Here is a 21141-nt window from a genome sequence, read left to right as displayed (position 1 = left end):
TCACAGTCATAAATGTCTGAGGTCACATTTTAAGGTCTGGCTAACATGGTACCTGATACATGTCATATGTTTAATAAGTATTTGTTTATTCATTGATTCATTTTCTGACTCAGAGGTTCAAAACAAAAATGCCATCAATTATCTATTATTTATAATAATTATAATTTTCTGGCCTTCTCCTTATGTAATTCTGGGCTCAACAGGTCCACTAATGAAATGCTGGTGAAGTAGTGGACTGGTCCAACAATTCTGGAGAACAATTTGGAACTCACATCAAAGTGCTATAAAACTGTACCTACCCTTTGACCAGTAATACTGCTACTACATCTGTACCACGAAGTGATCAAAGAAAGAAAAGGATCTTTATGTACAAAAATATTTGGAGCAGCTCTTTTTGTGTTGGCAAAGAATTGGAAACTGAGGAGTTGACCATCAATTAGAGAATGAACAAATTGTGGCATATGACTGTGATGAAGTACTATTGTGCTATAAGAAATGTTAAGAGGATGCATTCAGAAAAAAACCATGGTGAGTTATATATGAACTGACAGAGTGAAGTAAGAAGAACAGACCATTGTACACAGCAACAGCATTGTTGTAATGATGATCAACTGTGAAAACTTGGCTACTCTGATCAATACAATGATCCAAAGCAATTCTGAAGGACTCATTATGAAAAATGCTACCCACATCCAAAGATAATTAATGAAATTAGTTCATATTGAATTGCAGTTTTCTCACTTATTTTACTTTTCTTGCTTTTAAAAAATATGGCTAATCTTGAAATATATTTTATGTGATTTGAAACATAAAATTAGTTTCATGTTACCTTCTCAATGGGTAGGGGAGAGGATGGAAGTGAGGGAAAGAATTTGGAAATCAAAACTTAAGAGGAAAAAAAATGCTGAAAATGATTAATAAATTGTAATGTAAAAATATTTTCCTGCCTCACTTTCCTACTTCTACTTTTGGTTGCTCAGGTTTTGTTTGTGCAAAGCTTTTTTTTAAAAAAACTTAATGTAATCAAAATTATTCATTTTGTTTCTCATAACCCTCTCTATTTCTTCTTTGGTCACAAACTCTTTTCCTGTCTACAGATCTGACAGATAATTTCTTCCATTCATCATTAATTTTGCATCTAACACCTTTTATTTTTGAGTTGTATACCTATTTTGAGCTTATCTTGTTATATCACTTTTTATTTCTATATCCTGTATCTATTTTGAGTTTATCTTGATATAAAATGTGAGATGTTAGTCTATGCCAAGTTTTTGCTAGACTACTGTCTAGTTTTCCTAATAGAAGTTGCCAAAAGTTAAATTCTTGCCTGTTTAGCTGAGATCATTGGGTTTATATAATAACACCAGGTTACTGTGCTTCCCCTTCCCTCCCCCCCCCCACATATGGTGTACCTGTTTTGTTCCTCTAACCAAGCTCTCTTTTGTTTAACTCTTTAAAAACAAATGTTTTGATTAATTATAGCTTTGTAGTATATTTTGCGCAGGGCCCCTTTCCTGATTTCCTTAATCTTCTCAAACTTTTGTTTCTTAAGATGAATTTTAACACTCTTTTTAGGTCTGTAAAGAAATTCTTTGGTAATTTGATTGGTATGATGCTGAATAAGTAAATTTACTTAAGTATTGTCATTTTGGGGGCTTGGCCTGCCCATGAAAAATATTATATTTCTTCAACTCTTTAGATCTGTCTTTGAGTGAAGATCATTTTTTATTTTATAATTGTGTTCATATTATTCCAGTGTTTGTATTGGCAGTTAGATTCCTTTATAGAGTATTCAGTTGCTTAATGGAATTTCTCTTTCTATCTTTTCCTGCTGTGTTTTGTTGGTAATATACAGAAATGCTAATGATTTGTGTAGGTGTATTTTATATTTTTTAACTTTGTTGAAGTTGCTGATTGTCTCAGCTCTTTTACTTTACTCGCGAAGTCATCATCATATCAGCTGTAAAGAGTGATTATCTTTCTCCTTCACTGCCTATTCATATTTTTTCAATATTACTTTCTAGTCTTATTACGATAGCTTAAATTGCTAGTAAAATATTGAAAAATAATGTCACTAATGCCCATCATTGCTTCACTCTGATATTATTGGAAAGGCTTCTAGCTTATTCCCATTTAAGGTAATATGTGCTCTTGGTATCAGATAAAATTCTTACCAGTTAAAGGAAAACTTCATTTAAACCTGTGTTTTCTATTTTTTTTAATAAGAATGGGTGTTATGTTAATTCCCCTTCCCTCTAAAATATCATTTCTTAAGTATTCTATTTCCTTTCCTGTTAATCTAGGCAATTCATATTTTTGTAAACATTCACTCATTTTGTTGTTCTTTGTTTTATTGACATGTAGAGAGAAAAAATTGTTTCTACCAGTTGTTTTTATTTGATTTTTAATGGTGGTAAAATGATTTTTTTCAGCTTTGATATTGGTAATTTGATGTTCTTTTTAAAAGAATATACAATTTATTGACTTTTTCAGTTTTAAACATTGACTTCCTTAAGAATTGGAATTCCAAATTCTCGCCCTCTCTCTGCCCACCCGCCTGCCAGGACATCATGCACTTCATTCTCTCCTTCCCCAAGTCTGCCCTCCCTTCTATTATCCCACTTTCTACCATCTCCCCTCCCCTCTATTTTTCTGAAGGGCAAAATAGATTTCTATACCCCATTGCCTGTACATCTTATTTTTCAGTTGCAGGTAAAAATAATTTTAAACATTCATTTTTAAAGCTTGGAATTCCATATTATCTTCATTCCTCCCTGCCTACCCACCCTCATTGAGAAAGTAAGCAATTAGATAATTGTCATACATGTGTAGTCATGCAAAACACTTCCACAATAGCTATGTTGCAGAAGACTAACCACATTTTCCTCTGTACTGTTCTGTCCTGCATTTATCCCATTCTCTCCTTCTACCTGTCCTCTCACAATATAGTTTACTTCTAATTATCCTTTTCCAAATTTGCTCTCCCTTCTATTATCTTCCCTCTCTGATACTCTTCCCTCCTGCCTTCCTGCAGAGGAAAATAGATTTCCATGCCCAACTGAGTGTGTGATATTCCCTCCTAAAGCCAAATCCCATGAGAGTAAGACTCATTTATTCCTTTTCTTCTCCCTGCTCTTCACCTCCATTGTAAAAGCTCTTTCTTGCCTCTTTATGTGAGATGACTTACTACATTCTACCTCTCCCTTTCTCTTTCTCCTGGTATATTTCACTCAATAGTAAATTTTAGTTTTGAGATATTCCCCCTTCATATTCAGCTCACCCTGTGCCCTGTCTTTGTATGTGTATACATACATATATACATAAACACACATATCTATGTTTATGTATGTACACATATACACATGTATATACCCATATAGACACATATACATACACATATATAATATGCACATACACATATATATCATTATGTATGTATATATTTATGTGTATATATATATATATATTTTACTCTACTTTAATACTGAAAAAGGTCTCATGAGTTATAAATATCACCCTTCCATGTAAGAATGTAAACAGTTCAACTTTAATGAGTTCCTTAAAGTTTATTATGCCTTTTTAAACTACGTACATCAAGTAATTAATACTATGTTTTTGTACAACTCTATGTTTGACTTGAAAAGCCTCCTGAGTTCTATTTAGAAATAATGATAATGGATTTATACTAGGAGACTTAACCTATCTACTGGAGGATATCAGTTTTAATAAAAATTATTCGTTATAAAAATGTTCTCTTTTATGTTTTAATTAATTTTTAATAAAGCAAACATCAAATACTTTCATTAGACATTATGTATTTTCTGTATATGACTAATACTTGGGTGAAGAACTGAGTCTAAGGCTTTGCTGTAATCAGTATAAGTAAGGAAAATATTGTCATGCAGTCTGGTGGTTTATTAAATAATGACTGAATTAATGGGATTTCCACCTCTGTCTGCCTTGAGAGCTCTCTGTTTCCTTTAATTGCTTTATTTTTCAGAACTCTAGATTATAATTTTTTATTCCTGTTTCTTCATGGCCCTCACCAGCATTTTTTTACCTTACTGTTGCTTCTCTCTGACCTCACTTTACAACACAGATAATTAGTTGAGCTTTGAAGTTATTCTTATCACACTATTTAGTGGAGTTCAGGTAGAAATATACTGGGACAAGTAATCATTCTGCAATTATGCATTTATTTATAATGCTCAGTAGTCTATTATGTATACAGATGAAATAAATCTGGCCTTACATATTTAAATAAAAGTATTCAGATATAAGTTCATTTCTGCTAGAGTCACTGTAAGAAAGAATTCTTGCTACAGTGCAAGGAGCAGAAAAGATGACAGGTATAAAAACTTCATCCTGTTCCTGCATAATTTTAATTGCTTCCATAAAGTCTTTACATTATTAAAGCTTATAATAAAAGCTTATAGATAATGAATATTAATATAGCAAAATATATTTAAAATGTTTTTCTAAAGTTTTTATGAATCAGATTGCATACAGTTAATTGTGGTCAACAATTCATTTTACTATAATGCTCATTCTTGTACAGATTGAGAACTTCAGAATATTTTGACACCTTATTTGTATTACAGACATTTAATATCTATGAAGTTCTGATGTATAATTATAACCACTAATCTAGAAATTTCCAGGCATTCATTAGGTTTTCTCTTTTGCATATTCTACACTGATCTCCAAAATGCTTAAAGATTCTTCTTGGATTTCTTTTAGCAATGAATTTGTTCTGAGTTATCATCATAAATGCCTCCATTCCCCTATGGAAATCTTCATTACTCAGTCAACTGACATGTTATTGGACTTTTTGATTCTATCCATGGTCCCTTGCAATAACATTTTAGTTACATTTAGCAATTCCCATGGTATATTTCTATTATGTGAATTTATTGTTTTTCAGTTGCATGATACATACTTATTGTGAAAGATTATATATATTTTTGTACTGTTTATCATGTGCCTTGAGAATATATGCCAATCTCTTCCCCTTTTGGGTCAGGAATTGTGATGATGTGGTTGATGATGATGATGATAATGATGATGATTCTGTGTTCTATGTGTTTGTAATTCATCCCTATGTGTTTTCATAAAGTTATAATGCATACTTTTTTGTCACAGTAAGTCACATTTTGAGAAAAAACATAGCAGATTTCAGTTTCGTGAATCACCATGTACTTCAGTGTAGCCCCTGACAAAGAGACAGCCTCTGGAGGCCAGACCGCCACATTTTTGTGTAACCTCAGAAACACAGAAAAACCTCAATGGGCCACAGTACATGCTAGAAATCACCACTAGGACCCTGGCTCAGCACTAGATAAGATGCCAGACCCATAAAACCTTCATCAGTGCCAGCCAACTCCCACTCCATCTCCTCAGGAGACCACCAAACATGAGGGTCCCCATAGGCCTTAGAGCAACATCAGCAAAGGACCAGCAAAATGTCTAGGGCCTGCAGCCACTAAAACAAGAAGCCTAAGACACTGCCACTTCCACCCTGGGAGCATAGATCAAATTTAAAAGAAAAGAAAAAGCCCTCCCCTCCTCCCCCCAAAATAGATGAGCAAAAAACGAAAGCAAAATCTGACCATAGAAAGTTAGTTTAGTTACAGGGAAAACCAAGAAACAAACAGAAGAGGGCTACAATGTCAAAATACCTATGAAACTCCAAAGAAAAATGGAAGTCATCTCAAGTCCAGAAAGAACTCATGAAGGAGTTAAAAAAGTATTCAAAAGTCATATAGAGGTACAAGAAAAAAAAAGAAGAGAATAAATGAGAGGGTTGCAGGAGAATTAAGAAAAAAATCACATCTTGGAAAACTAATTAAAAAGTAGAATTGGCCAAATATATATATATATATATATATATATATATATATATATATATATATATATATATATATATATATATATATATATATATATATATATATATATATATATATATATATATAAATAAATCCACTGAAGAAAACAACTCCTTAAAAAGTCAAACTGGCAAAATGGAAAAGAAAGTACAAAAGTTAATTGAGAAAAATACCTCCTTAAAAGTTAGAAAAGGGACAAGTGGAAACTAACGACTCTCTGAGTTACCGTGAATCAATCAAACAAATTCAAAAGAATGAAAAAATAGAAGGAGGTATAAAATACCTCATGGAGAAAAATGACCTGTAAAAATAGACCCAAGAGAAATATAAATAGGCAAAAAGCGAAAGAAAACAGAAGGAATTCAATAGAGGTAAACTGTTTACATCCCTACTTGAGAAGATGATACTTGTAACTAAAAAAAAAAATGAATCAGTAACAGTACATATAAGAAGGAATATAATCGAGGGCACTGGAAAAAGGTGAATTTGAGGAAATGACATGAAAAAGATGAGGGATGACAAGAAGAAACACAATGGGTGCAGAAGGGAGAGCTAAATTGGATAAATTATCTCACATGAAGAAGTGAGAAAGGCCATTACAGTAGAGGGGAAGATGGGAGCATGGATGATGGGCATTGTTTGAACCTTACTTTCATCAGTATTGGCTCAAAGAGGGAATAATATACACAATCAGCTGATTCTGGAAATTTCTCTCACCAACAGGGAAGTAAGATGGGAAGAGATTAAGTAAAGGGAGTGCAATAGGGATTGACAGAAGGAAGGGAAAATAAGGGGAGGTGGAAGACAGAAGTAAAATACTAATGAAGTGCAAAAAAGTGAAAAGAGAGAGAGGACAAACAGGAGGAAGAGTAGGATGGAGGGAAATACATAGGTAGTAATCATAACTGCGAATGTGAATGGGATGAACTCCCATAAAATGGAAGCAGACAGCAGACTGGATCAAAACCCAGAAACCTACAATACATTTCTTCCAAGATACACACAGGGTAAAGGTTGGAGCAGAATATGTTGTGCTTCAGCTGATGTAAGAAAAGCAGGAGTAGCAAAACTAATCTCATACAAAGCAAAAGCTGAAACATATCTAATCAAAAGACCCAAGGAAGGAAACTATATCTTGCTAAAAGGCACCATAGACAACGAAGCAATATCAGTACTAAACATATATGCTCCAAGTGGAATAGTATTCACATTCTTCGAGGGAAAGTTAAGGGAGTTAAGTGATTAAATAAACAGCAAAACTATACTAGTGGGGGACCTCAACCTCTTCCTCTATAAACCTGATAAATCTAACCTCAAAATAAACAAGAAAGAAGTTAAGGAGGTGAATAAAACTCTGGATAAGGTAGATATGCTAGATCTCAGGAGAAAACTGAATGGGGATAGAAAGGAATATACCTTTTCCCCAGAAGTATATGGCACATATACAAAATTTGACCATGCGTTAGGGCATAAAAACCTCACAGTCCAATGCAGAAAGGTGGCGATAGTCAATGCATCCTTCTCAGATCATAATTCAATAAAAATATATGTAATAGAAGGCCATGGAAAGATAGACCAAGAGTTAACTGGAAACTTAATAATCTAATCCTAAAGAAGGAGTGCATTAAACAACAATTCGTAGAAAGAATCAACAACTTCATTCAAGAGAATGACAATAATGAGACAACCTAACAAATCTTATGGTATACTGCAAAAACAGTTCTTATGGGAAGCTTTATATCTTGAGTGCCTACTTGAATAAAATAAAGAAAGAGGAGATCAATAAATTGGGCACACAGCTGAAAAAGGTAGAAAGAGAACGAATTAAAAATCCCCAAGTAAATATCAGATTAGAAATACTGATAACCAAAGGAAAGATTAAAAAATTGAAATTAAGGAAACTATTGAATTAATAAATAAAACTAAGAGTTGATTTTATGAAAAAACCAATAAAATTACTAAACCTTTGATCAGTTTAATTAAAAAAAGAAAGAAGGAAACCAAATTACAGATATCAAAAATGAAAATGGTGAACTCATCTCCAGTGAGGAGGATATTAAAACAATAATTAGAAATTACTTTGCCCAACTTTATGCCCATAAATTCTACAATCCAAATGATACGGATGATTATTTTAAAAATATAAATTGCCCAGATTAACAGAAGGGGAATTTTAATACTTACACAACCCCATCTCAGAAAAAAAAATGAACAAGCCATCAATAAACTCCCTAGGAAAATTTCTCTAGGGCCAGATCGGTTTACAAGTGAATTCTATCAAACATTTAAAGAACAGTTAATTCCAATACTATATGGACTATTTGAGAAAATTGGGGAAGGAGTCTTCCCAAATTATTTTTATGACACAAATATAGTTTTGATACCTAAACCAGGAAGAGCCAAAAGAGAGAAAGAAAATTATAGATCGATGTCTCTAATGAACATACATGCAAAAATTTTAAAAAAGATTTTAGCAAAAAGAACACAGCAACTTATCATGAGAATAATACAGTATGATCAAGTAGGATTCATACCAGGAATGTAAGTAGGATTCGTACCAGGAATGTAGGATCAGTTCAATAATTAGGAAACTGCTAGCAGTATTGATCATACCAACAACAAACCTAACAGAAAACATATGATTATATCAATAAATACAGAAAAAGCTTTTGACAAAATACAATATACAATCCTGTTAAAAACACTGGAGAATGTAGGAAAAAAATGGAACTGCCCGTAAAATAATAAGTAGTATCTATCTAAAACCTTCAGCAAGCAATATATGCAATGGAGATAAGCTAGATGTATTTTCCATAAGATCAAGGGTGAAACAGGGATGTCCATTGTAACAACAATTATTCAGTATGATACTAGATATGTTAGCTATAGCAATTAGAGAAGACAAAGAAATTGAAGGAATTAGAATAGGCAAAGAAGAAGCTAAGGTATCACTCTTTGAAGATGGTGATATACTTAGACAATCTCAGATATTCAAGTAAAAAAAAACTACTTGAAACAATAAATAACTTTGGCAAAGTTGCAGGCTACAAAATAAACCCACACAAATCCTCTGATATTCTACATATTACTAGCAAAGCCCAACAGCAAGAGATCGAAAGAGAAATGCCATTTAAAGCTAGGGTAGACACTATAAAATATTTGGTAGTGTACTTGCCAAAACAAATCCAGGGACTATATGATCACAATTACAAGACACTTTTCGCACAAATAAAGTCAGATCTACGTAAGTCGAAAACCATCAGTTTCTCGTGGGTTGCCCGAGCTAATACAATAAAAATGATAATTCTACCTAAATTAATTGACTTATTTAGCACCATAACAATCAAAATACCAGATAATTATTCTCTACAGCTGGAAAAATTGATATCAAAATTCATCTGGAAGAGCAGAAGTTCCAGAATATCAAGGGAACTAATGAAAAGAAATGCTAGGGAAGGTGGCCTAGCTCTACCAGATATCAAATTGTATTATAAATCAGAAATTATCAAAACCACTTGGTACTGGCTAATAAATAGAAGAGTAGACAAGTGGAATATGCTAGGTACTCAATGCACAGTATGCAATGAAGATAGCAATCTACTGTTTGATAAACCCAAGGACCTCAGCTTCTGGGATAACAACTCACTGTTCAAAAAAAATTACTGGGAAAACTGGATAACAGTATGACAGAATAAAATACCTGTAAAGAATGACTCTCAACAAATTCTAGAGCAGCAGAAGCCACAGAACAACAGAGTGAAAGAGATTTCCAGCCCAAGCTAGGCTGGAATGCTGACATGAAAAGTCTATGGCTTGAGGAACAGAGCAGAGCACAGCCTAGCATTGGCTGCGTGGCACTGGGAGGAATAGGACCAGAACAGGTATTGGGGGTGGAATCCCAAGCAGCAGTGGAGGTTCTCAGATCTCTCAACCAACAAATGCCAAAGGCAGATTCAAAGGTCAGTGAGAAAGCTTTTTTTACCTAGGTGATAAGGGAGCAGAGTCCTTCCTTAGGCCAGGCTCCAGGTAGCAGTGGTGGTGGCAATGATGACAGCAGCAACAGAGTGCATTCCTGGAGCCCTAGGCCTAAAGCCCCTGGGGGAATCAAGCTATTGATCTGAATCATAGCCTTGAGCCCTGTCCAAGAGTGAGGAGGAGCACTGGCATGGCAGAGCTGGAGGTGGTTGTGGAGAAAGAATTCTACTACTTGCATATTTTGGACAGAAAAGTTTTTGGTTGCTCCCAGACCAGTAATCCCAGTTCCTTGATTGTGCCACCTTGGAGGACCTGAGAACTTTCAGGTCTCCAGAGTATACCCTCCTCCTGACAAAAGATTCAAAAATCAAGTAACTGACTGGGAAAATGCCCCAAAAGGGGGGAAAATAAGACTATGAAGGTTACTTTCTTGGTGAACAGTAATTTTCTTCCATTCTTTCTGTTAAGGAAGAACAATGCACACTGTCAGAGGAAGTCAAGGCTTCTGCATCCAGTAACTCAAAAATAAATTGCAATGGTCTCAGACCATGGAAGGGCTTGAAAAGTGAGCCAACAGCTGACCTAAGGAGAACCCCAAACTGTTGAAGAAAATAACACCTTAAAAAATAGGCTAAATCAATTGGCTAAAGAGGTCCAAAAAGTCAATGAGGAGAAGAACACTTTAAAAAGCAGAATTGGGAGAAGGAGCCAAGATGGCAGAGTAGAAAGATATATATGTTACCTCCTAACCCACAGCCCATAATATACCTGTAAAGAAGAACTCCCAACAAATTCTGGAGCAGCAGAAACCACAGAACAACGGAGCTGAGGAGATTTCTGTTCCAAAGAGACCTGAAAAACTGATCCAAAAGGTCCGTTGTGCACCACACTGAGAGCAGAGCCCAGCCCTGGCTTGGCCTGCACCAAGGGGAGCAGGTCCGAGCAGGCTTCAGGGACAGAATCTCCAGCAGCAGCGCAGGTCCCTCCACCCACAGGCACCAAAGGTCAGTGAGAGAGTTTTTTGGCTCACCAAGAGGGGAGTGGGGTGTCCCCTTAGCTCAAGCCCTCTTAGGAGGCAGCAGCAGAGGCAGCAGCAGACAGGGGCTCTCAAAGCAGGCAGGAGCTCAGATTCATTATTGAAGATCTCCACATAAATCCCCTGAGGGAAATAAGCCCTGTGGGGTGGCCCTACCCCAATCTGAGCACCTGAGCTTAATCTCAACTGAACAGCAGCCCTGCCCCCACCGAGAGCCCCGAGGCTTGGAAGCAACATTTGAATCTCAGACCACAAGCACTAGCTGGGTGGATCTGTAGGTGAGGTGGGTGTGGAAAGGAAACTCAGAAGTCAAGTAACTGGCTCAGAAAATGTCCAGAAAAGGGAAAAAAAATAAGACTATAGAAGGTTACTTTCTTGGTGAACAGATATCTCCTCCCATCCTTTCAGATGAGGAAGAACAATGCTTACCATCAGGGAAAGACACAGAAGGCAAGACTTCTGTATCCTAAACATCCAAAATTAATATTCAATGGGCTCAGGCCATGGAAGAGCTCAAAAAGGATTTTGAAAATCAAGTTAGAAAGGTGGAGGAAAAACTGGGACGAGAAATGAGAGAGATGCAAGAAAAGCATGAAAAGCAGGTTCAACACCTTGCTAAAGGAGACCCAAAAAATGCTGAAGAAAATAACACCTTGAAAATTAGGCTAACTCAATTGGCAAAAGAGGTTCAAAAAGCCAATGAGGAGAAGAATGCTTTCAAAAGCAGTATTAGCCAAATGGAAAAGGAGGTTCAAAGGCTCACTGAAGTAAATGATTGTTTCGAAATTATAATGGAACAGATGGAGGCTAATGACTTTATGAGAAACCAAGAAATTACAAAACAAAACCAAAAGAATGAAAAAATGAAAGATACTGTGAAATATCTCATTGGAAAAACAGCTGACCTGGAAAATAGATCCAGGAGAGATAATTTAAAAATTATGGGACTACCTGAAAGCCATGATCAAAAAAAAAGCCTGGACATCATCTTTCATGCAATTATTAAGGAAAACTGCCCTGATATTCTAGACCCAGAGGACAAAATAAGTGTTCAAGGAATCCACCTATCACCGCCTGAAAGAGATCCAAAAAGAGAAACTCCTAGGAACATTATGGCCGAATTCCTGAGTTCCCTTGTGAAGGAGAAAATATTGCAAGCAGCTAGAAAGAAAGAACTCAAGTACTGTGGAAATACAATCACGATAACACAAGATCTAGCAGCTTCTGCATTAAGGGACTGAAGGGCGTGGAATAGGATATTCCAGAAGTCAAAGGAACTAGGACTAAAACCAAGAATCACCTACCCAGCAAAGCTGAGTATAATACTTCAGGGGGAAAAATGGTCTTTCAATGAAATAGAGGACTTTCAAGCATTCTTGATGAAAACACCAGAGCTGAAAAGAAAATTTGACTTTCAAACACAGGAATGAAGAAAAGCATCAAATGGTAAACAGCAAAGAGAAGCCATAAGGGACTTACTAAAGTTGAACTGTTTACATTCTTACATGGAAAGAAAATATTTGTAATTCTTGAAACTTTTCAGTATCTGAAAACACATACACACACACACACACACACACAGAGAGAGCACAGAGTGAATTGAATAGGATGGGATCATATCTTAAAAAATGAAATTAAGTGGTGAGAGAGAAATATATTGGGAGGAGAAAGGGAGAAATGGAATGGGGCAAATTATCCCTCATAAAAGAGGCAATCAAAAGATATTTTAGTGGAGGGAAAAAGAAGGGAGGTTAGAGAAAAACATGAAGTTTTATGTCATCACATTCCACTAAAGGAAGGAATAAAATGCACACTCATTTTGGTATGAAAACTTATCTTACAATACAGGAAAGTGGAAGAGAAGGGGATAAGCAGGGTGGGGGGGAGGATGGAAAGGAGGGCAATGGGAGGAGGGAGCAATTTGAAGTCAACACTCTTGGGGAGGGACAGGATCAAAAGAGAGAATAGAAGCAATAGGGGGCAGGATAGGATAGAGGGAAATATAGTTAGTCTTACACAACACAACTGTTATGGAAGTCATTTGCAAAACTACACAGATATGGCCTATATTGAATTGCTTGCCTTTTCAAAGGGAATATGTGGGGAGGGAGGGATGGATGAAGAGAAGTTGGAACTCAAAGTTTTAGGAACAACTGTCGAGTACTGTTCTTGTTACTAGGAAGTAAGAAATACAGATAATGGAGTATAGAAAGTTATCTGTCCCTACAGGACAAAAGAAAAGATGGGGACAAGGGAAGGGAGGGATGATAGAAGTGAGGGCAGATTGGTGATAGGAGCAATTAGAATGCTCGGTGTTTTGGGGTGGGGTGGGGGACAAATGAGGAGAAAATTTGGAACCCAAAATTTTGTGAAAATGAATGTTAAAAGTTAAATAAAATACAAACAAAATAAAAAGCAGAATTAGACAAAAGGAGGTTCAAAAGCTCACTGAAGAACGTACTTCTTTAAAAATTAGAATGGAACAGATGGAGGCTAATGACTTTATGAGAAACCAAGAAATCACAAAACAAAACCAAAAGAATGAAAAAAATGGAAGAGAATGTGAAATATCTCATTGGAAAAACAGCTGACCTGGAAAATAGATCTAGGAGAGACAATTTAAAAATTATGGGACTACCTGAAAGCTAAAAAAAAAAAAAAAAAGAACCTACACATCATCTTTCATGAAATTATCAAGGAAAACTGCCCTGATATTCTAGAACCAGAGGGCAAAATAAATATTGAAAGAATCCACCGATCACCACCTGAAAAAGATCCAAAAAGAGAAACTCCTAGGAATATTGTTGCCAAATCCCAAAGTTCCCACGTCAAGGGAAAAATATTGCAAGCAGCTAGAAAGAAACAGTTCAGGTATTGTGGAAATACATCATTATAACCCAAGATCTACCATCTTCTTCATTAAGGGATTGAAGGGTGTGGAATATGATATTCCCACAGTCTAAGGACCTAGGATTAAAATCAAGAATCACCTACTCAGCAAAACTGAGTATAATACTTTAGGGGAACAATGGTCATTCAATGACCAATGCTGACTCTGCTGCTGCCTGGGGTTGGGGCTGGGAGAGGGGGGAGATCCTGCTCCCTTCTCGCCTAGCTGATAAAGCCATCTCACTGACCTTTAAAACTGCCTTTGGTGCCTGTGAGTTGAGGGATCTCAGAACTGCCACTGCTGCTGGGGATTCTGCCCCTGATGCCTGCTCCAACCTTGCTTCTCCCAGTGCTGTGCAGCTAAGGCTGGGCTGTGCTCTACTCCATGTCCAGTGTGACAGACCTTTCCTGTCAGCCTCCCAGGTCACCCTGTGCTGGAAATCCTTCACTCCATTGTTCTGTGGCTTCTGCTGCTCTAGTATTTGTTGATAGTCATTCTTTACAGTTATTTTATGGGCAGTGGGGGAAGAGCTAGAGTATATGTGGCTTTCTACTCTGCCATCTTGGCTCCACCTCAATGGTCTTCTAAGGCAAAATGTCTTCCACAACCAGAGAAAGGATTATGAAATTCAATCACAGAAAACAGCAGATCATTTTGTTTTGTATTACATTGTAGCATGTGATATGATTTCTCCCATTCATTTTAATTCCTCTATACAATATGACTATGGTGAAAATGTATTTAATAGGAATGTATGTGTAGAACCTATATAAAACTGTATGACATCTCAGGGAGGGAGGGGGAAGAGAGGGCGAATGGAGGGGGAAGGTGGCAAAAAAATCTAAGTTATATGGTAGTGATTGTAGAACATTGAATATAAATAAAAGAAAAGAAAAAAACAGCCTAGGCATCATCTTTCATGAAATTATCAAGGAAAACTGCACTGATATTCTTGAACCAGAGGGTAAAATAAATATTGAAATAATTCAGTCATCATCTCCTGAAAGAGATCCTAAAAGAAAAACTCCTAGGAATATTGCAGCCAAATTCCAGAGTTCCTAGGTCAAGGAGAAAATATTGCAAACATCCAGAAGGAAACAATTCAAGTATTGTGGAAATACTATCAGGATAACAATAGATCTAGCAACTTCTACATTAAGGGATTGAAAGGCTTGGAATATGATATTCTAGAAGTGAAAGAAGCTAGGATTAAAACCAAGAATCATCTCCCCAGCAAAGCTGAGTACAATATTTCAGGGAAAAAATAGTCATTCAAAGAAATAGAGGACTCTCAAGCATTCTTGATGAAAAGACCAGAGCTAAATAGAAAATTCGACTTTCAAACACAAGAATCAGGAGCAACATGAAAAGGTAAATAAGAAAGAAAAATCCTCAGGGACTTACTAAAGTTGAACTGTTTACATTCCTTCATGGAAAGATAATATTCGTAACTCTCGAAACTTTTCTCGGTGTTTGGGTAGTTGAAGGCATAACATACATATGGACAGAGGACACAGAGTGAGTTGACTGGGAAGGGATGCTATTTCAAAAAATAAAATTATGGGGTAAGAGAAGAATATGATGAGAAGAGAAAGAGAGAAATGGAATGGGGCAAATTATCTCTCATAAAAGACACAAGAAAAAGGTTTTTTTTTTTTTTAATGGAGAGGGAAACGGGGGAGGTGAGAGAGAAAAAGTGAAGCTTACTCTCATGTCATTTGACTTAAGGAGGGAGTAACACACACTCAATTTGGTACAAAAGTCTATCTTACACTTCAGGAAAGTAGGGGAGAAGTGGGTGGTGGAGGAATGAAAGAAGGGAGGCAAATGATAGGAGGGAGTAATTAGAAGTCAACACTTTCGAGGAGGGACAATGTCAAAAGAGAAAATAGAATAAATGGGAGGCAGGATGGGATGGAGGGAAATCTAGTTAGTGTTTCACAACATCACTTTTATGAAGTCTTGTGCATAATGACACGTGAAAACCTATATTGAATTGCTTGCCTTCTCAGTGGGGATGAGTGGGAAGGGAGGAAGGGGGAGAAGTTGGAACTAAAAATTTTAAAAACGAATGTTAAAATTTTTTTTCATGCTACTGGGGTATAGGAAATACAAGCAACGTGGTGTAGAAATCTATCTTGCCATTCAAGAAAATAGAGGAGATGGGGTTAATGGGAAGAGAGGGGTGAGATAGAAGGGAGGGCAATTGGGGGAATGTAATCAGAATGCACCATGTCTAGGGGCAGGGGAAGGGAAGAGATGGGGGAAAAAATTGGAACTCAAAATCTTGTGGAAATGAATGTCAAAAACTCAAAATAAATAAATGAATAATTAATCATAAAGGAAGAAGAAAAAGAAGAAGAGTAAGAAGAAGAAGAAGAAGAAGAAGAAGAAGAAGAAGAAAAAGAAGACAAGCAGTAGCAATCTTGATCTCAGATAAAGTAAAAGCAAAAATAGACTCAATTAAAAGAGATAAAGAATGAAAATACATCTTGCTAAAAGGTATCATGGTTGGTTGATTGTTGTCCTTTATTTTCCAAGAGGACCAAAGTGATATCACCGTGATAAAGTAAAATTTCAATGTGTCCGACTGTGACTGATCAGACCAATATGAGCTTGGAATGTTCTACCTCAGATTGGGCACAGATAGTCTATATGAATATTTGAGGTGGATACTCCAAATTTGTGCATCCTACATTTACTTTATGCTGTCTCAATTCTGCTTTGCCCATAGAGCCGCCTTTGTCATGTGGACATGCCATGCTGAGTGGTCCTGTACCAGTGTTTCCCATGTTGCACAGTCAAATCCAAATGTCTTGAGAGAGACCTTGAGAGTGCCCTTGTATGGCTTCTTCTGAACACCATGTGTTCACTGCCCATGTGAGTTCCCCCATATGCTTTTTGGCAAGCATATATTTTGCATTCGAACAATGTGGCCAGCCCATTGGAATTGCACTCTTTGAAGCATAGTTTGAATACTTGGCAGTTCAGCTGTAGCAAGGTATCATACACAGTAAAGCAAATCAGAAGAGCAAGGGATAGTCTACCTGTCTGATCTAGGGGAGGGGAATAATTCATGACCAAACTAGATACAGAGAGCATTACATAATATGGAGAATATAATTTTGATCCTGTTAAATTGAAAACCTTTTGCACAAACACAACTAATGTAAACAAGATTAGAAGTATAGCAAAAAGTTGGGAAATAATCTTAAAATCCTCATTTCTCAAATCATTGGTGAAATGAGTCAAATTTACAATATACAAACCATTCCTCAGTTGATAAACGGTCAAAGTATATGAACAGGTAGTTTTCAGATAAAAAAATCAAACACATATATGTACATATATGCATATACATATATATACGTATACATACACATATACATATGTATATATATACATATACATACATATACACACATATATACATATACATATATATACATATACATGCACACACACATATACACCTAGGTCTATGAACAAGTTCTCTAAATCACTTTTCATTAGAGAAATGCAAATTAAGACAATTCTGAGATACCCTTCACACCTATCAAACTGGCCAATATGACAGCAAAGGAAAATGATAAATATTGGAGAGAATGTGGAAAAATTAGTACTTTAATGAACCATTGGTGGAGTTGTGAGGTAATCCAGTCATTCTGGAGAGTAATTTGGAACCATGGGCAAAGGGAAACCAAACTGTGTAGGCCCTTTGATCCAGCAATACCATTAGTAGGTATGTATCCCAAAGAAATCATGACAAAGGGAAAAAGACTTACATTGCAAAAAATATTTGTAGTAACTCTATTCATGATGGCAAAATATTGGAAAGTGAGATGTACACATCAGTTTGGGAATGGCTGAAAAGCTGAGGTATACCAATGTAATGGAATGCTATTGTGCAATAAGAAGTGAGGAACAGGTAGGTTTCAGACAATCCTGGAAGGACTTGTGCAAAATGATACAAAGTGAAATGAGCAGAACCAGGAAAACACTGTATGCAGTATCAGCACCATCATGTGATGATCCACCATGAATGATTCAGCTCTTATCAGCAACAATAATCTAAACAAACATAAGGGACTGACAAAAGAAACTGCTATCCATATCCAGACAAAGAATTGATGTACTCCAAATGCAGATCAAAGCATAGTTTTTTTACTTACTTTATTCTTTCTCCTGTTTTTTCTTTCTATCTGTTTCTTCTTTCACAACTGTGATGAATATGGAAATATGTTTTACATGATAGCACGTATATAAAGTATATCAAACTGCCTACCACTTTAAGAAAAGGGGAGGGGAAGAGAAATAAAAAAAAAATGGAACTCAAAATCTTGTAAAAATGAAAGCTAAAATTTTTTTGATATGTAATGGGGGAAATACTATTTAAACCAAAAAATAAGAAAGATACATTTCAATTATATTTTCAGTTTTCACATATCTTACACGTCACTTTAAGAAACCAGAATCATTCAATATAGTTATAATCTCACCTCAGACACTTGACACTCATTAGCTGTGTGACCTTAGGCAAGTCACTTAACCCCAATTGCCTCATCCTGGGTCATCTCCAGTCATCCTGATGAATATCTGGTCACTGGATTCAGATGGCTCTCGGGGAGAAGTGAGGGTGGTGACCTGCATAGCCCTCCCTCACTCAAAAACAAAGTCAAGTGCAAGTCATGTCATTACTTCTCCGAAGGCATGGTCTTCTTTGGCAATGAAGGATGAACACACACAGAGAAGCTGAAGAGCCAACGTATGCAGGAATTTTATAGTAACCAGTCCCAGAAATAATGATAAGACCTATCAAAATGTCTAATAAGAGGACAAAATTTTTCAGCTGATCTCTGGGCATCCCTAAAGATTACCATGTTCCTATATAGTTATTACCCCAATATATTGATGCCTACAATCAAGATATGAGGTCCTACGTAAAATAAGTCATAATTTTACTAATGAAAGAAAACATCACCTTTAATTTATAAATTTGGTAATTGCTTTTCTTTGCTCAATACCTTAACTGGTACCTTTAGCCTATGCTTTCACAGACAAATGACTTCTGACAATATTTTTAATTGTGAAAGTGGAAGTGAATTAAAAGGCTAATAAGGAGGCTTCATATCTTCAAAATATGTGCTTTGATTAGCGTCTGTGACTGCTATTTGAATGTTTTTAACTGTTAATGAAAATAAAACATGCGAAAAGGATAACTGATTTAAAAAAGATGTCTCAGAAAGGAAACAAAAAAACATTCTTGAGAAAAAGAGAACAGGGACTGATGTGACTTGGTTTCTAATTCTTTCCCTAGAAATCCTCTGTAGGCAGAAATTGAGTACAACAGGAGATATATTCCTCCACACTGATAACCTAAGGCTTCCAGACAAAAGGGGGAAGATCTGGCTAAGTGTGGAGTCTTCTGTGAAACTGAACTATTTTTTATTTGTTGTTAGAAGGAAGTAATTGATGGCCAATAGAGACTGGCTCTTTGTCACTTCTGTTGTGTTGAACTAAGCTTGATGGGTGCCTTGCTGCCCAGAGAGAAGCTACCTGTCTCCCTGGCATGTCCTGAAGAATAAGTGATTGATTGTTCTTTAATCCTCTCAAATGGATGTTGTATTGCTATTCTGCAGAAGCTTGAGACAGAAGAGACAAGGCCTTTAGCATTAATTGGGCCACCCTGCATCAGGTGAGCTCCGTTGTTTATGGGACAAATGCAAGTGTCACACTGAGTGACTGCTCCAGCAAGATGGATAGGGTTTGCAAAGCAGAGCTCATTTGTAGTAAAGCTTCTTGGCCACATGCCTAGGAAAGCACATACTGTTAACAGGAGCGGAAGTCATTCTTTCTGACAACCACTGTCATAGATCAGAAAGACTCAAGGAGAAAAAAAGTGGATGGTCCTTTTGTTTTTTTTCATGCGTAGCCCATATAGATTCTGGGGAGTCTTATCCAACTTTCACAAAGAAGTCTTAGGTCCCAAGCCAAATCCATATCTTCCTTCTAGGTTATTGATGTACCCCCAAGAAGTTGTGGATGATTTGCTAAGGCTATTGACTTGTGCTTCCATTGGTGTGTTTTCCTCTCCCAAGATCATCACTTCAATAAACTCAACAATCACTTATTGAGAACATATAATATGCTAGGCATTATGCTAAGAGTTGGGGATACAAAGAATGACTCAGAAACATTTCTCTCAAGAAACTCACATCCTAAAAAGGGAGAAGTTCTTAAGATAACAACATGCAACCAAGACATATAAATGGCACATGAAGATAATCTGAAGGTAAAGCCACTAGTATTAAAGGTGAATGAGGAAGAGCTTCTTATAAATCATGTGATCATAGCCAAGCCTTGAAGGCTGTACTTAGACTTTCCAGATTTTGCCTCCATGCTTTAGCAGCCACCTCACCATAAAACTTCCCTTGATGCCTGCGGCCTATTCACTATGGAATCTCCATCTGTTCATGCATCCCTCTGACCCTAGATTGATTATGGGAGAGAATGAGGGTTGAGCAGTCAAGGATGACATATAGCATGAGTGGGAGCATGAGTGATTAGGGTATGGTGACACCCTTAAGAGTAATAAGAAAGATAGGGAGAGGAAAGGACTTGGGGCGGAGATAATGAGTTCAATTTTGAACATGAAAGAATGAATGAATGAAACAGTAAGCACCTACTATGTACAAACCACTGTGCTAAGTACGGAGGATACAAATAGAAAAACAAGAAAAACCCTACACTGGAGATGCTCACATTCTAATGGAGGATGACACAGGCTTCACTTGCAAGTCAGATAGAAAAACGCCATGGTCCTTAGTTTGCAGAAGCAAAACAGACATTAATGCTTCTTTACTGTCATTTCTAGAGAGGTAATTACATCATGTTGAATTTAAGATGTTTTGTTGCACATCCAGTTCAATATTCACAAGTAGTTGCAAATACAAGACTGGAGAGCAAGGAAGAGGTTAGGGCTGGATCAGAAAATCATTTGCATAGAGATAGATCCTTTCTTTTATCTTTGTTTCATCAACATTTATGTAGTACCTGGCACAGAACAGGTATTTACTCAAAGCTTGTTGATTTGAAGTCAGTTACTGATTATGTTTACATTATCAAAATTCTACATAGCACCATCCCAGAGATCACCTGTCAATCACTGAAGATCACTGAATGTTTCATTGCTAAGGTTCTAAAAGAAAAGCATTTGCTTATAAGGGTCTTACATATATACTGAATGTCCAAAGAGTAAGTAGTTTTGTAGAAAGTTTGTGATTCAGCCATGACATTTCTGAAACCCTTGGCCATTTACTTAGCTTAGAGGTAACTGGTGGCATGGTAGATAG

This window comes from Notamacropus eugenii, chromosome 7, assembly GCF_028372415.1.
Source record: "Notamacropus eugenii isolate mMacEug1 chromosome 7, mMacEug1.pri_v2, whole genome shotgun sequence".
Taxonomy (NCBI): domain Eukaryota; kingdom Metazoa; phylum Chordata; class Mammalia; order Diprotodontia; family Macropodidae; genus Notamacropus; species Notamacropus eugenii.
Note: the sequence above shows the minus strand (reverse complement) of the source record.